This window comes from Schistocerca americana, chromosome 5 (genome assembly GCF_021461395.2).
Source record: "Schistocerca americana isolate TAMUIC-IGC-003095 chromosome 5, iqSchAmer2.1, whole genome shotgun sequence".
Lineage (NCBI taxonomy): Eukaryota > Metazoa > Arthropoda > Insecta > Orthoptera > Acrididae > Schistocerca > Schistocerca americana.
In genome coordinates, this window is record NC_060123.1 from 530,872,194 (window position 1) to 530,891,032 (window position 18,839).

Here is an 18,839-nt window from a genome sequence, read left to right on the forward strand (position 1 = left end):
TTTTGGAAAACCAAACCTATTCATCTAGAGACATGATTGCTGAAAGGAGACTCTATACAAATTTATGGTTATGGTGAGTATACCTCAACTCATAATACTGAAAACACAAAATGAAAGTGAGATAAACCATCAGAATTTACCATATTTATTTGAAACTAAGCCACACCTGAAAAACGAGACTCAAAATCAAGGAAAAATTTTTTTACCGAATCTAAGCAGCACCTGAAATTCTAGACTTGAAATTCAAGGGGAGAAAAAAGTTTTAGACCGCACCTCCAAATCGAAACAAAGTTGGTCCATTGTAACATGAGACACAATTTAGGTCGAATGGATGAAGATACAGCAACAGTAGTTTGGTTCGAGTCATAAGCTTAACAGTTAAGCTTTACCAAGTAGCCTTTGCTATGTGTCAGGCACTCTGTCAGTATTTATATGGCTACTCTTCCTTTTTCATGTGCTTCAACTGGTTTGAATCGATTGCTTATTTTGCTTTAATCTGATAAGTGCCATTCTCTTTGTTATAAGTGTTTACATCACTCCAAGCTGAAAATGCATTATTGTACTGTGTCATGCATTGTTTGTTGTATTTTAGTAATGAGTGTTTACAACGCGTCGGTGCTCATAGCATGGCTTGCTTTTGTGCGCGTTACCACCACTTACAATAAAAAAAGAAAAAAAAAAAAAAGAGAGGAATTGTCTCATTAGCGAAACAATGGCAAGAGACTGCTATTTGTAGTTACTTACACTGCTGCTTTCTTTGATAATGACCAACAAGAACCAAATAATAGACTGTGTATGATAGAAGATGTTCTGAACGAGAGTTTAGCGAAAATTTTTCTTCGTTTGAAAATCTTTGCAGACACCTCTTTAGTACATTACATTCTGCACAGAAATTAGAGTCATCTTAGATTTAAAAATCTAGTCAGTTGCCGTGCTTCATTTCTGACTGTATCACTATACAGCATAAGAGTAATATGAATATAAACATGACATGATATGTATATTCTTCCACATTTGCTGTTGTCTCACTCTAGTTTCGTAGTTTATTAGGCAGACAGGATTTAAATGAGACAGCAGCAAACACGAAAGCATACATGGCATAATGTTTACATTCTTCTACCTTTTCTTTTAATTTATTTACTGACGCAGAGGTTTTGGCACCAGTATTTATCTTTGTGCCTCCAAAGCATGCCTGCATAGTGCTACATATATCTGATGGCAGAAGTTAGTTGTGCTGGCACCTACCAACATTTTTGAGAACTTTTGCTTACTTTGAACTCGATTCTAAGCTGCAGGTGGATTTTTGGATTACAAAAACCAGAAAAAAAGTGCGGCTTAGATTCGAGTAAATATGGTAGTTTATTTATTATTATTATTAACTTTTTATGTAAATCATATTCATCACAATTCATTATGGTATGAAACATGTCAGTTGGTTGAACAATCTGCAACAACTACAAAAAAGGAGGCATGGAGTGGCAGAAAGGCATGACAAAACAGAGTGCTAGATATTATTCAGCTATTGGACTGAGTCAGTCCTTCATCAGGCATAACAAAAAAATTAACATATACATCCATAAAAATGACACACACACACACACACACACACACACACACACACACACACACACAATTTCCAGGGGGATAAGGCCTGACCGCAACTGCATCTTAGGTGAGCAGTCCTCTTTACTGGGATGGGCAGTAGGGGTATAAAAGAGGCATGAAGAATAGGGGTGGAGGATGTTACCACTGTCTGTGGGAGTGTGCAGGGATCTGGAAGGTCTGGATAGTGGGCTCTCTAGAGACTGTGTTTGGAGAGGGGGGGGGCAGAGAAAAGGGAGAGGCAAGAGGAGAGGAGAGAAAGGGAAAGGACTATGCAAGTGTTCTGGTGGGACAGAAGGTGGGTGTAGGGCTGAAGTGGGGACTGGGCAGGGGATAAGCAGATATAGAACAAGAATCAGCCAATGCTGAAGCCAGAGGAGGGGAGGGGGGGGGGGTGGAGGGTTACTAGAATGAAGCATATGTTGCAGCAGGTGTTCCCACCTGGACAATCCAGAAAAACTAGTGTTGACAGGAAGAATCCAAATGGTGCAGGCTCTGAAGCAGTCATTGAAGTCAGGCACATCTTATTTGGTTGCATGCTCAGTAGCTGGGAGGTCCAGCTGTCTCTTAGCCACAGTTTGGCAGTGGGCATTAATGTGGACAGGCAGCTTGCCAGTTGACGTACCAGTGTAGAATGTGGCACACTGTTGCAGCTAATTTGGTAGATCATGTTGCTGCTTTCACAAGTGGGCCTGCCTTTGATGGGATATAAGAAGCCTATGACAGAATTGGAGTAAGTAGTACCAGGATGTTGCATGAGATAGGTCTTGGATATATGTCACGCAGGGATATGAGTCATCGGACAAGGGATTGGGAGGAGGTGTGGAGTAGGAATAGACAAGGATACTATGAGGTTTGGTGAGTGGCAGAATACCACAGTGGGATGGGTGGGGTACAACAAGAGATAATCAAAAACATGGCAGAGAATGTGATTAATTTGCTCCATTCTTGGATGTTACTGAGTCACAACCACAACAGGAGTGCTCTTTTGTGGCTGGATGATGGGAATGGGGAGGGTAGTAGGTGACTAGAGAGACAAGAAACAAGAGAACTGTTTCTGGACAGGGTGGGGAGTGTAATTTTGGTCTGTGAAGGCATCAATGAGAGCCTCAACACATATTGGAAGGAACTGGTAGTGACTACAGGTGGTATGGAAGAGACTTCTTGGTTATGGAATGGGTGGCAGCTGTCAAACTGGAGGTATTATTGGCAACTGGTACATTTGATATGGACTGAGGTACTGCTGTGGCTATCCCTGATGTGCAGGTTGACATCAAGGAAGGTGGCTTATTGGGCTTAGGAGGACTGGATGAAGTGAATAGGAGAGTACGTATTCAGGTCCTGGAGGAATATGGATGTGTGTCTTTGCCCTCAGTCCAGATCATGAAGATGTCAATGACTCTGAATCAGATGACGGGTTTGGGATCCTGCTTGATCAGGGGAGGAGTCCTCTATGTAGCCACTGAATAGGTTGGTATAGGTGGGTGCCAAGAGGGTACCCCTTCCTGTACCATGAATTTGTTTGTAGTTGATATTTTCAAAGAAAAATTAATTGTGGGTGGGAATTTAGTTGATCATAGTAACCAGGAAAGATGTTGGGGGTTTGGAGTCAGATGTGCATTGGGAAAGTTAGTGTCCAATAGCAGCAACAAGAGTAGAATATATCCATCCACTACATGGTTGTTGGGCATAAACTCACTTTACAAGATGAACAGTTCAACAGAGCAGTGAGAGAGTCTGCAGTTTGTGGATTCAACCAATTTAGCAGTGACTCACAGCCTGCACTTTGCAGTAAACAATTCAACATGGTAGGGTGTAACATTTCAAGCTGGATATTGGTCAGTTCAGTAAGTAGTCTGGTCAATTATAGAACACTACATCACATGTCACTGGGAACTGAAAGCTTCTCTTTAAAATTTCTTGCACTATTTTCAGTGAATATGCTTGTAATCTAATATAAAATTTCAAAGTACTACCTGAAATACCTACATTTATTCAAGATTATAATATTTGACTTACATTCTTACAGTTAGCAAAGTTTCTGAATAGGGGATAGTTACAGCTATGACTGAAATATGGAAACATCCCAAACTGACAGACCGTGAAGTAGTTTAAATAACAACAGCACTAAGTCTCATCTACTAATGACCACAACATTCAAACAGCCCTCTGAATTATTACAAGATGGAAGTGGAATATCAACTGACAAAATACATAACTAGCAAATTTGCTTTATACAAAAAGTAATTACCTTTTTAAGATTCATATCTCATCAGGAAGTGTAGGGGATGGAGAATCCTGAATAAATTTCATATTATGTCAAACTTGCTGGATTGAGTTGATAATGAAATAAAACATATCTGAACTGTGTAGTAACACAGAATTTCTAAACAAACTCTATATGTAACATTGTTGACACTGTTATTCCTTTTGGATAAAAAAGTATGCAATATTTAAAAAGCCTCTTCCAGACAAAAGCATAATTTAAAATGTAAATTTGTCTAGTGAATTGCAGAACAACTGCTGAGTTTATATTACTTGCACTTGTAAATGCAAAAACCTGTAAATTATACTTCTACATAAAGTAATGATAACATAAATATTTGATTAGTTCACAAAGTGCACCAACATCCGATGACTTTTTAGCACAGATATTGCCTTCTAGTAATAATTCACATAAGGATGTCACAATGTAATCATTTAGTTGACATTGGTGGTAACTTCACCACTTTGAAACAGTTTGAATCAGCATGACACACATTGTTTTAATGTACTGACAAGCAGGCATGTTTGTAAAGTACTCCAGTGTATCAAAGTTGTGCATTGTGTTGGTACACTGTGTAGAAGTTAATCTGTCGTTGAATACCGGTAACAAATTTTATGATGAACATATTTATTTATAGTAAAGTAGAACCCATTAAATATACATGAAATGTCTTTGCAATTGTGAATATGGACAACAGTCAGGTGCACAATGGAATGATGACAGAAAATTTGTGCTGGATTGGGAGTAAATCTTCCAGAAAAAAAATATAATTTGCAAGTTTATGTGGAATGATATATGATATATCATTGTCATTATTATTATTTATTTGTGTTATGTTTTTATCAAACCCCTACAATGTGTCAGCTATGTAATCCTTCAATGTAGTGAATGTATTTCTTAACAAGTAATATTTAACTGCCTTTTAAAATAAGTTTCTTTCAGAAAGTTTGTTTAGTCTCCTTTGGCAGTCTATTACACAGTTAAATTCCTTATTAGAAAATGCTGTTTTGAGTTTTATGTTTATTGTTTCTTGGTGATTGTAAGTTCAGTCTAAATTGTGTTTCTTGGTCATGGGCAGAGCTGTTTATGCAGTAACAATCAATGTCATTTTTGAAGTGTACAATTAATCGAGAAATGTACTCACGTGGTACAGTATTTTACACAGATCTTTACAATGCATTTGACTACTATTCTTGGTTATTATTTGAACAGGCCTTTTCTGCAGTTTGAAAATTGTTTTATTAATTTGTTCCTTTGTCCAGAAAAGAATGCCATACCTAAGACTGGAGTTTACCGATGAACAGTATGGAATAAAAGACACTGCCCATTATACACTGATGACTGGTGTCTAAGGATGTAACATGGTTTTGACATTCTGTTTGCAAGTAACTTTCTGTATTCACACCACTTCAAGTGAGAATCAATATTCACTCTAGATATTTTCCATTTGTTTCACAGCCTATAGAGGTACCATCCATATTTGATTTAATGCTGTCATTTTCATGTTCATACTAAAATTTGTGGCATTAATTTTCATTATATTATTGGAAACAGGCACTAGTTGCCAGTCTCATTTGTAATACTTCTGGCTTATTTATTAGAATCTTATGGTCAACAACATTAAAAACCTCAGAAAGATCTAAAAACATGCATGTAGTGAACTCATATTTGTCAAGGACATCAGCATTTGCTATCTGTGATACGTAATTTGTAGTCATTTCATTCAGTTCAGAAGTGGTGAAAACCTCAGAAAGATCTAAAAACATGCATGTAGTGAACTCATATTTGTCAAGGACATCAGCATTTGCTACCTGTGACATGTAATTTATAGTCCTTTCATTCGGTTCAGAGGTGGTGATGTCTTGTTTTGTGTCTGGTTGTCCTGTCTCTTGTTTCACTACCTTCCATACAGCCTTAAATCTGTTATTGTAAGTGATTTCTGACATTATATGCATGTTCCCTGATTTTTTAATAGCATTTCTTAATAACCTTGAGAAGTTTTCTATAGATGAATATTTAACAGGGAATATTAGACCAGCTTAAGTAAAAATGTCTGTTAGATTTCGTTTTGACAGCGCTTGGTCACAATAGTCAAGATTAGTTATTTTGTGTGATAAATTTATTAAAAGTGCATAACTATGTTTCATTCTCATAGTGTCTTAATTGTGTAATTATTAGCAGATTCCATTTCCTGTAATGTATTCACCTATTTTGATGGTCTCCTGACAACTGATAAGAGTAGTGAGTGTTAAATTCAAATGTTTTGTTTTTTATATTATACTTTCTGACTTGTCCCACACCCATGAGGATCATTTCATTTTTGGGTCTATGGAATGAAAACTGAATCTAATCTAATGTTATTCAATCTGTCCAACTACTGCAGAATCCCTATCTGTTTTTCCGATACAGACATTTCCCTTTTCCTTTCACAAGTCACTTTAATCTCTCTAGTGGTCCATGGTTTTTTATGCTGCTGTTTAGTGTGCTTTCTCAACAGCTGACACAGAAAGCTATTTTTAAATAATGATAGGAATTTATCATGGAATAGATTAAATTTGATGTTAGCATTGGTTCATTATACATTACATCCCTTGTCATCTCCTGTAAACTATTCTTAAAAACATTTGTCCTGGAGCCATTAACTATTCTAACCATTTCCACTGTGGAGTATCCATAGTAAGGTGCTATGTTACTTATCCTAAGTAACTGCTCATCATGAGCAGAGAGAGAGTACTTGCTACTGGTTAAACAGCTGTTTTCTTGCTTTGAACTTCATCAAAGAAAACGTAATCAATTAGCGTAACACGTTCTGTATCCACCCATGTCAGAAAATTAGCTACTGAGACCAAATTGTAGAACGCAAATAAGGTTTCAAGATCATTTTTCTTATCAGAATCCTTTACAAAATCTACATTGATGTCACCACAGACTATTAACTGCTTGCTGTTTTCTAACAAATAGCACAGTAAGGCACCCAGATTCCTCATAAATAGTTCAAAATTTCTCAGTGGCAATCTGTATACAGGTACAATTAAAAGTGAACTATTTTTCAGCATTAATTCACAAGCACACGCTTCTATATGCTGATCACTACAAAATCTACTTGCCTCAGTGTTTTTGAACTTGTGTTCTGTCTTAATGTATGTAACAACTCCTCCTTTCCTCACGTTATTTCTGCATGAGTAAGCTGCAATAGTGTAATCTTTTACATGTCACTTATTTGGCCTTGTGGTTATGTGGTGCTCAGACAGGCACAGGATGTCTATCTTATCAGATCTCCCTAAGTTTTACAAAATGCAAAAACAAAGTATTTATATAGAAATGGCACACACATCATGCTATTGTGTAATAACATAGTGAAAGACCCCCCAGATATGGTAAAGCTAAAATTTATTAAAAAATGAAATAGCGATAATGATATAATGAAAGACTGACTACAGGCATTGTCAAAGGCATTAGTTATGAATGCACAGTAAAACATATAGAGAGCATATAGAGGAGAAAGTTGGTTCATCTACAATGAAAAACACCTTTGTTTTAATGGTGTCCATCCCAAATTCTGTATCATTTCAATGAGACTCCCCTATTTCAAGATAACAGAAAATGTGCTGCCATTCTTGGAACTTTTTGATGTACCGCATCAGTCCTATCTGGCAAGGATCCCACACTGCACAGTAGTATTCTAAAAGAGGACGAGCAAGTGTAGTGTTGGCAGTATCCTTAGTAGATCAGTTACTTTTCCTAAATGTCCTGCCAATAATACACAGTCTTTGGTTACCCTTCCCCACAACATTTTTTGTGTGTTCCTTCCAGTTTAAGCTGTCTTTAATTCCTAGGTACTTAGTTGAATTTAAAGGCCTTTAGATTTGCCTGATTTATCATGTAAGATGTTTAACAGACTTCTTTTGGCACTCATATGAATGAACTCACACTTTTCGTTATTTAGGGTCATCTGCCAATTTTGCACCATACATATACCTTTTCTAAATCGTTTTGCAATTTGTTTTGATCTTCTGATGACTTAACTAGTCAATAAATGACAGCATCATCTTTTTTACATGTGGTTCCCCCTTTTATATTATATGTTTTTTAAGTTATAGGGCTTCTATAGATGGTGGTAGGAGTGTGCATAAGGAAAGTCTTGCAGTGGGGATGGTCACAGGGGTAGGAGCCATAGGGTAGGTAGGGAGATGGGTGCAGAGGGAGCATAGAGTCTGACAAGAATATTGTGGTGATTGGGAGGATGATAAAAGACTATACTAGGTGTTCTTGACGAAATTTCAGACAGAATGGATCTCATTTCAGGATATGATTTTAGGAAGTCATGGCCCTGTCAAAGTAGCTGATTAATACATTCCATACCAGGATAATACTGAGTCACCAGTGATGTACTCTGAAGCTGTTGAATGAAGGGATCAGCTGTACCAAGATTGGATGTGATGGCCTGGGAAATCTTCTTTCAAACTAGGCTGGTGGGGTAATTACATGCAGTGAAGGCTGAGGTGAGAATGGTGGTGTATTGCTATAAAGAGTCTGCATCTGAACACATACATTTGCCTTGAATACCAAGGCTGTATGGGAGAGAATGTTTGACATGGAAAGGATGGCAACTGTCAAAATGTAAGTAATGTTGTTTGTTGGTAGGTTTAATGTGGACAGAACTGTATAGCTGGCATATGGTGAGGATGAGATCAACATCAAGGAAAGTGGCATGGGATTCAGAAGAGGAACATGTGAAATTTAATTCAGAGAAGTCATTCAGAGATTCCAGTAATTTTAACAGGTCAGCCTCACCTTGAGTCCATATAGTAAAGATGTCATCAATGTATCTAAACCAAACCAGGGACTGAAGACATGAATTCCACAAAAGCCTCCTCCAAGCGACCCATGGAAAGGTTGGCACTGGAAGAAGCCATCCTGGTCTCTGTGGCCATATCCCTGATCTGTTTGTATGTCTGCCCCTCAAAATTGAAGTAGTTGTTGGTAAGTATAAAGTTGATTAAGGTGAGTAGGAAGGATGTCATAGGTTTGGAATCAGGTGTGCTGACTGAAGAAATGTTCAGCAGCAGACAGACCATGTACATGTGAGATGTTGGTATAGAGGGAGGTGGCATCAGTGGTGACAAGCAAGGTGTGTGGTGGGAGTGGGACAGGCATGGATTTCAGATGATCTAGGAAATGGTTGGTATCTTTGATGTAGGAGGGGAAGCTTTGTACTATGGACTGCAAGTGCTGATCAACTGAGGTAGATATACATTCGATGGGTGCTTTGAAGCCAGCAACTACAGGACGGCCAAGATGATTGGGATTGTGGATCTTAGGAAGAAGATAAAGGTGGGGGTGCATGGTGGGTGGGGTGAGAAGTTCTATAGTTTGAGGTGTCGGTCCTTGTGAGGGGCCTGAGGTATTAATGGGGGACTGCAGGTCAGTTTGAATCACAGGAATGGGATCTTGATGGCAGATGCTGTTTGTAGAGGCGTCAAACAGCTGGTGTAGACCTTCCCTAACATACTCCTTTTGGTCAAGTACTACAGTGGTAGATCCTTTGTCTGCTGGGAGGGTAATTATGGAGTCATCAGCTTTTAGGGAATGTAGAGCCTGGAGTCCTGGAGAGGACAGGTTAGGATCATGTTGTAGGTTAGCTGAGGAAAGGTTGTGAAGCAATGCTGGATGTGAAGAAATCTTGGATGACTTGTAAGGGATGATTTTGAGGTAGTGGTGGTGGTGGATCAAGTTGGCATAGTGGTCTGAGCTGTTCGGGATGATGGTCTGAACTGTTCAAGCCAGAGTTCAATGTCAGGTTTTCTGTTGGAGAGGTTCTGGGATTGGGTTGCAAAGTGATATTTCCAATTGACATTACATGTGAGGGAAAGAAGTCCTTCACCAAAGCAACTTGATCAAATGCAGGTTTAGGGTGAGATGAAAGTGAGACCCTTAGATACTATACATAATTAAGAAGGGGAGAGTGCTTTAGATGAGAGGCTAAGGACACTGTACTGTTGTTGTGACTGGTTCTTGTGATTATGGGTTATTCTTAGTCTGGGAGGCAGTGGTGAAGGCTGTGGGATGCTTGTCTAATTGGTTTGTAGGAGAGGAGTGGTGGTTGATGGTGTGGCTGTTTAGGGAGCTACAGAGGGACAGGAATGGAAACACCACTGTTCAGGTAGTTTTGGAGAAGGTGGGATATCTGTTTGAGGTGACAACTGGCAAGTTGTTGCAGTCTGAGGTTGGCTTGGCAGATGATACCATCCAAGGAAACATGAGGGGCAGATAACTGCAGGATTTTTTAGGAGGAGAGAAGTCTTGTGGAGCGGAAATTGGCTATGAGGCATATATGTCACAGATTATCCAGGTAAGAGCAAGTGATTGGTATACTTGAAACTGTAAAAGAGCCTGGTATACGGTAGGACTGCATCCAGAAACAGGGACTTTCAGTGTTAGGACTTTCGGAGTAATTCCAAGGGACATGCAGGTTTCAAGAAACAGAATGTGGAACCTTAGTTTTGATAGTGCAAAAGTATATTTTCAAAAAGAATGGATGTGATATGAGATGGGATTTATCATGGCAAGAGAGGACAGTTTGGAGAGTGACAAAAAATTAATAATAATGAAAAAAAAACACGCAGAGGGTGGAAAGACAGAAAAATGGAAGAAAAGCAGGGAAAAAACTCGCAAAAATCAGAAAAATTCATACAAAAATGTGAGACCAGACAATGGTTAGTACGAGGTAATAAGTGGACAATCTATATGATATGAATAAATGACTGGAAAAGAGAAAAGGAAAGAAAAATTGATTAGAAAGTCAAGAAAGCAGAAAAAAATTGAAAATAGATAAATAGAAAGTGAAAGTCATAGGAGAAAATGTAATGTACATAGCTTGGAAAATAAAGCAGAGAGGTGTGCTGGAAAACAAGCACACAAAAAGTGAAAGAAGTGAAAGAATTACAGATAATCAAGATAATTGGAGGGTGGGAAAGAAAATAGCTGTCAAATTTGTGAATATATCTGCAAAAGCCAATCAGAAGGCCATGTAGTGTAATGAACCATAAATTGTTATGCACAAATTCGTAAATAACAATGGAATTGTTATATGCAAATAAAAATGGACCTGTCTGCATGCACAGAAATTAGTACTAGAAAGGATGTAGGGGCAAAGGGGCATATTTTGGGACAGTCGTCCAGAACCACGGGTCAGGGGAGACTTACTGCATAGGATGAGAAGAAAAGATTGATTGTTGGAGACTGCATCAGATGAGATTTGAAAACCTGAGAACTTAAAGGTAGAAGACACAGTAATATGCAAGACAGAGATTACTGCTTAAACATCATTCATGAGTTAATAAGAGTGAAAAGCTAAGTGCATTGTACATAACAGAGGTGGGAGGGAGTAGTGAAAAATAGATGGGTAAGACAATGAAAGATGTAAAAACTAAAACAGAGTAAAGAAAAGAGTAGTTACTGTGTGCCGAGACAGAAGAAATTAACATAAATTAGGGCCAAGTGGGTGGCAGGTACCAAGGACACGTTGTGGTGCTAGTTCCCATCTGCAGAGTTCTGAGAAACTGGTGTCTGGAGGACGAATCCAGATCTTTGTCTTGAATACTACCCTCTCTTCCAAATTTAAGATCACAGGTTTTCAAATTTAGTCCAATGCATTTCCCAACAATCAGTCTTTCCTTCTCACCCCTTGTGGTAAGTCTCCCCTGACCTGCAGTTCTGGGTGACTGTACCAAAATGTACCCCTTTCCCTAGACCTCTCTAGTCCTTTTCCTTCACCTCTCTTCTTTCCTCTTCAACCATTCTGCCTTAAGAAGCAGCCACTGGTTCTGAAAGCTTGCCTAATTAGAATCCTGTTTTGTGTGTGTTTCTGCTGCCTCTTGGTGAGCTGATTTTTTTATCTATTTAATTAAATTATTTTATCAAAAATTTATTGTTTTCATTGTTATTCATAGAACAGTATTATATGTTATGGATAATTGAGTCAGGCAGCTCTGTTGCAAACAGAGTAGCCTTGTATTCTGGAGAGTGGAGGCCCCAATCTTCACCCAGACATTCTTATTTAGGTTTTTTGTGGTTTCCCTAAATCACTTCAGGCAAATTTTGAGATGGTTCTTCCTATAATACCATGGCTGACTACTTGTCCGCTCCTGGTCAAACTAGACTGTAAGTATGTAAGTGTCTATTACTTGAATATTTTATTTTTGTTCTTCTTAAATTGTAATACCAAGACATGTTCAATATCCTTGTCGAAGAGATGTACAGATGTATAAAACTATGACTACTACTACTGCTGCTGCTGCTGCTGCTGCTGCTACTGCTGCTGCTGCTAGTGCTACTACTATTATTACTGCTAGCCACAATAACTTATATAACATCCTGAAAATGCATACTGTAGTAACCAAGTAACACACAAAACCAGTCCAAGGAACACAAATAAGGTTTCATTCATAAACCTCTGAGCAATAACAAAAATAAACTTCTCATGACTACACATGTAACAAGACAAACGAATCCTGTAGAAGGTGCAACATAAGGGATACATAGAAAAACTTATGTGAGCAGTACAAACTAAAAGTACATAGTGAGGGTGAGTTACCACTGCTCTGCATGTAAATAGGCATGTCAGCACAGTGGACACCTTGCCATGTTCTTCTTACAGGTGGCCTCTACTGGCCAGCCTGTGCTGATACAGTTGGCAGTTGATTTAAGTACACATGCACACCGATATTACACTTGACACACACACACACACACAATAGTAGCAGGATACAGAATATGCGATTTAGGCCATTTTACAATTTATGTTATAATAAATTGCAGTCCAAAAATATTCATACAAAGAATTTCATTTCTTATCTCAAGGTCACCACAGAACAAACAAATATTTTAACTAAATTGCTTTGTAAAATGAGGAGTTTTCCAGTGGTAAATTATGTAAGATGAATATTTTTAACAATTCATATCACAAACTGTAACTTTTCATAATAAATAAATTAATATTTTATTTACATACAATATTGGTAATGCTAACACTAAAACTTTATCATTTTATACCATATACACCATACCATACTGGAGACTAGTTAACGGAAGCTTGTTTTTCATTACGAACAAACCATTTCATCATTTAATGGAATTTTATTGAGTTACTTCCTTTGAAGCCTTATTATTACTCTTCATGAGATTTTACAGCAATACTACAGTAAGTACTTAGCTTTGCTGCCCTTAGAGCTTTGCTGCCCTTAGAGCTTTGACTGTTGTTAGTATTTGACACCTAATTACTGTAAATGAACATATGCTAACATTTAGGCAGTTGCACTAAAACTAAACTTTTAACTGCCTACTACATCTACAGTAGATTTTTAATCAATGAAATATCCACAATTTAGTGGTACGCAGAAGTTTTTGACAGTTTTAAAGGCAGCGCTGCCAACACCAATATTAATCATTTTGAAAGTACAACCAGAACCCATAATACAGTTTACATCTCTCCCCTCAAAATTTGCAAATGATACATTGTCTAGGAAAGTTGAACATAGTGAAACAGAAAAATTGATCTAGACTTCTGGTCAGTCTTTCAGTCATGACAATAGATAATGCTGCTAAAATATTCCAAAATATGGAAGCAGGACTTGCTCACCATTTTTAGGCAATTGCATTTACTGTTGACAAAAAGTAAAATTTTCTAATCACTTTACATATAGTCCCATCTGGAGTAATAAATAACTAACAAAACTATAAAATTCCCAAGACACAAAATGGCTGACCACTATGTACCTTCAAGTTGTGAGATTCCATAACTCTCAATAGATACTTTTACGAGGTTTTGCAAGTATTATTTCTGTCCTCTGAGAGAAAAGAGTGAAAGTTCAAGGAAGTACAAACAAAAACTGAAAAGGCTATGGGTGACAGCAAAGGGAGAGAGGAGCTTAGGGTAGGGGTTAATGTAGATTAGCTCCTAGTTCATCCTCACTCCAGCTTTGATTTTTACCATCTCTTTTTCAGTCTTTAATTGAACTATTAATTTGACTTTGCATTTCTCTTCCCCACTCATTTTTGTTTCTTACTCTGACATCATATGATCTCAGCTGAAACATAGCTTACTAATATTCTATCTTTGGCATTGTGCCTCCTAGAGGGAAGCACAAGCCTGGTATTTTGTCTCTTTGCAATTTAGTAGTTTCCCAGTGAACTTGGAGTGATGCATACCACTGCAGAGAAGTGATGTGAATTCTTGTGCCTTCTTATGGACAAAATAAACATTCCAAGGATTGTCAGCTTGCCTTAGAGATGTTCAGTCTTCCAAAGCAAAGATATATGAACTATGGAACCTAGTTATGTAAATGTTAAATGAACTTTTTTTCTTTCATTCCTGAATCTGGACATTAAGACAAGATGGTATTAATGTAATCTGATTAATGTATGCATTAATGAAGAGAATATACAGGCTGTTAACACAACAAGATTCTCTCAAGTTATTTTGTAGAAATGTGATGTAGCAGTTCTGAGTTTTAAATAGACTATAGTCAGAGAAGAAGTTGAAAAAAGATCCAAGGGCATGACAACTACACGTAAAGCTGAAAGAGATAACTATCACTTTGAATGTTACATTTCAAACTTTCCTTAAGATGCAATTGACTATGACAATTCTACTATGAATCTGTGTTGCATTCATAGCTCAAAAAAGATGCTAACATGAGTGTGGATGAATTTAGGCAAAGGTTATTATGGGCTATGGTACTACTAGTGGAGTCTTTGATGTGCAAGTGCGTAAATCAAAGAGGAAAGACAAGGGTAAAGAAACTGCCTTTACATCTGTAAGGTGATACAAATATGAGAAAGTGAATAATGATTGAGAAAATGATTACCTGGAAGCAATCTGTGTTTAAGCCATTCTATTTGGAATTTGGATTTTAAGACTAAAATTATAGGTTGCATGAGGTTATTTTGTTTGAAGAGTTCAACTGGAATAGGTCAAAGCAGTGTGCTTATATTCTGAAGCGTATGGTTGAAGATAGGCCAGTGACTGTAAATGTAAAAATAAATCCAGCCTAACAATCACGCATCACAGGCTCATAATATTTGTATTGAATGAGATGTATGTAACACCTGATGCATTATTAAGTCATTGGAATGTTATCCCTTGAACTGTCACAGCTATCATTGATACTTTGTTAAGGTAGATGACATGAACACACTGTGAGCAGAGTGACATGGCCTCATTTGAGAATGTCCGAACCTTTTATGAGAATATCAAAACTTCAACAGAATATGAGAATGAGATGTCATTGTCTGTCCAGGAGTCAAATATAGAAATAAGCATATTATAAGCCCTGCACCATGTTTTTGCCAAGTGACAAAGCAGGTGACACAATTGAATAACACATTCGGAGAGCAGAGAAGGAGAGCAACAGAGAAGGGGAACAGATCAGAGGGTGTATTGGCAGAGAGCAGTGCACAATGAGGGTGAGTGAACAGGAATTGGGAGGAGGTGATAGGACAAACATGGTGGAAACTGTTGGGTGTATGATGTGCAGACAGTAGGTTAACACAGGTTGAGGATAGGATGATTTTGGGAACAGAGAATGTGTTGTAAGGATAACCCCATCTGCACACTTCAGAAAAGCTGGTGGTGAAAGGGAGGATCCAGATGGCACAGATTGTGAGGCAGCCACTGAATTCAACCATGTAATGTTCAGCTGCATTTTGTGCCACAGGGTGATCCTCTTTGCTCTTGGCCACATTTTGGTAGTGGCCATTCATGCTTGTGGATAGCTGATTGGTATTCATACCAATATAAAAATCTGTCCAATGATTGCAGCAGAGCTGATAAATGACATAGATACTTCCTCAGATGACCATACCTCTTAGGGGATATGATAAGCCTGTAACAGGACTGTAATAGGAAATGCTGAGCAAATATATTGGCAGGTCTCACACTTGAGGCTTCCATGAGTGTATGTTACCCGTCATAAGGGGTTATGATTGGAAGTGGCATAGGAATTGAGGTTGAGGAGGTTGGGTGGGTGATGGAATACTGCTTTAGTAGGGGTGGGAAGGATCTTGGGTAAGATGCTCCTCATTTCAGGACAAAGTTATAGGTAATCAAAGCCATGGTGAAGGATGTGGTTCAGTTTTTCCAGTATGGGTTTTTCGTAGCTGATGAAAGCAGTGCTCCTCTGTAGCCTGTTGTTGGGGGTGATGGGAAATCTTGGGGTGTGTGGAGAAATGGCAAGGGAAAGTTTTTTGTGGACTAGGTCTGTGGGATAGTGCCTGTCAGTAAAGGTCTTTGTGAGACCTTCAGCATACTGGGCAAGGGAGTTCTTGTAATTGCAAATATGCCATCCCTGGATGGCCATGCTGTTTGAGAGAGAATTTTTGGTGTTTAAGAGATAGCAGTAGTAACACCATATATTTTATAACCATAGAGTTAAAAATAAATGATAATCATGTAAAGTAATACGTACATATTGTCACCTTAGACTGACTGATTAACCTCCATGTTAGTCTTAAAATTGACAATTCACTTATGTCACAATCTTCAACTGTATAAGGCATGTTATGTGATGATAAAAATTCGATTTTTTAATGTAGGTGCTCTTAATGCTTGGTGGGTTTGATATGGGCAGATGTGTGGATGGAGCTATCAGAGAGGAAGTGGTCAGCATCCAGGAAGCTGGTACACTGGGTCAAGGAGCACCATATAAAGCAGATGGAAGAGGAGGTGTTGATTTTGTGAAGGAATGAGGATAGTGTGCCTTGGCTCTGAGTACAGATCATGAATATATCATTAGTGGACTTGATCAAGACCAAGGGTTGGGGTTTTGAGAGGCTAGGAAGGTTTCCTCTAGATGGCACATGAACAGATTGGCACAAGAGTGTGCCATGTGGGTGCCCATGGCTTTGCAAGGGATTTGTTCATATACCTTCCCTTCAAAGGAGAAGTAGTTGTGTGTTATGATCAAGTTAGTAAGATGTATGAGTAATGAGGTAATGGATTTGAGGTCTGAAGGATGTCAGGAGTAGTAGTATTCAATGACGGCAAGAGAATGAGCATGAGGGATACTGGTATATAGGGAAATCGCATCAAGAGTGATGAGTAGGGATCTAGGAGATGAAGGAGTTGGGATGGTGGAGAGTCTTTGAAGGAATTGGTTGGTATCTTTGACATGGGAGACTAGATTTCAGGCAGTTGGTTGGAGGTGTTGATCAATGAAGGCTGAAATTCTTTCAGTGGGAGCACAAGAAGGTGTTCGCTAATGAAGGCTGGAACTCTTTCAGTGGGAGCACAATAACGAGCTACAAAAAAATGGAGAGTCCAGGATTGCTGGGTTTGTGAAGATTTTGGGGAGCATGTAGAAGCTGGGTGTATGGGGTGCCAAAGGGGTTAGGAGGGAAATGAATTCAAGGAAAAGGTTCAAAGGGACTGAAGCTTTAAGCACAGATTAGAAGTTATGTTGGACATCTGTGATGGGATCATTCTGGCAGAGTGTATATGTTATAATGATACAGCCTTCCCCAAGATTATAATGAAGTGACTGACACCACCTTTTTTATATGCATCCGGGTAGTTATCGGACGATACTGTGCTTCCTAAGGCCTTGTATGTGTATCTTTATAGGTATTGACCTATCCAGTTTGCTAAAACACCAAATATTTTTGTGAAAACATACAGAATATTCTGGAAGGACGCATATTGTCGTAATTGTCAATAGATAGTTGTCATTAACAAAATTATGTACAAATGCTAAATCAAATATCTAATTGAGAAATTGAAGTAATAAATATATGGCAACAAATGTTAACAGGTTGTGGAAATGTTGGCATAAATAACTAATGCCTCTATTTACCATAATTGCACTTGATTAATGAGTTAACACAGAAAACCTCATTATCTCGAGAAACAGGTTAATAGTTATTACAAGTGATGTATTTTCATTTTTTATCTATTTTTATGTGCTCCTTGGTAATTAATATTCTTTGTAATTACATTTCTAACTAACCCTCCAATTGTTTACATCACACAACTTTTCAATTTCCAGAATTTGAGGCCTTACTTGTGCATTTTATGTATTTAATCAGATAAAGCATGAGTTCTGTACTGCCGTTGAATGTTAGTAACCAAATTCAAACTGTAATTAATTACATAACTAAAATAAGAGACATCATTGTAATTAAAGTTCAGATTGATTTTCTTATGGAAACCTACAGATATTACTACAAAAAATTATGTCATTCAATATTGTATTTTATACCTTATTCAGCTGTAACATCAGTTTCTTTACATATTTTAAATTTTAATTATAACATCAAAATTGTACAAAATTAATAATGGGTTATTTTGAAATTCATTTTTTAAATTCTATATAAAGTGATGCAGTGATGCTGCAAGAAAGTCAGTCAGTCAGTGTTTTTTTTTATGTGTGGAGTGTGTAGTTCAGTTGTCAATAAATTTTGTGAAGCTTGAAATTTATTTTTCAGTCATCAATGAATCCCACGCTAACGAAATTTAAGTCAAGTGTTAATGACCCAAGGAGAACGTTACAAGGTGGAGGAGTCAGACAATAGGCAGAGGCCTTCCACCAGGTAGTCACTGCAATTCATAATGACAGTGGTGGAACCTTTGTCTGCAGGTAGGACGATAGGTCAGGAGCTTTGTACTTTCAACATTGCAGCAGTCGGCAATCGTGATAATCTAATATATAAGAAACTATCAGTCTCGATTGCGGTAATGAAACCAACCTTTACCTAAGTTTCAGCCCAAATAGTTCAGCCTTCTTCAGGAGATATACCGGAATCTATAATTTGTATAAGAGGGCATGGTCTAGAAATAAAACTAAAACGGACTGAATAGGCTGGTATGAATGGTGGTATGAATTGGGAGAGGCAGGGTTCAGTGAATGGATTAGGTTGGCTTTTGTTAGAGGGATTGGTGGCAATGAAGTGTTTGCATTATATGCATTATGGGGAT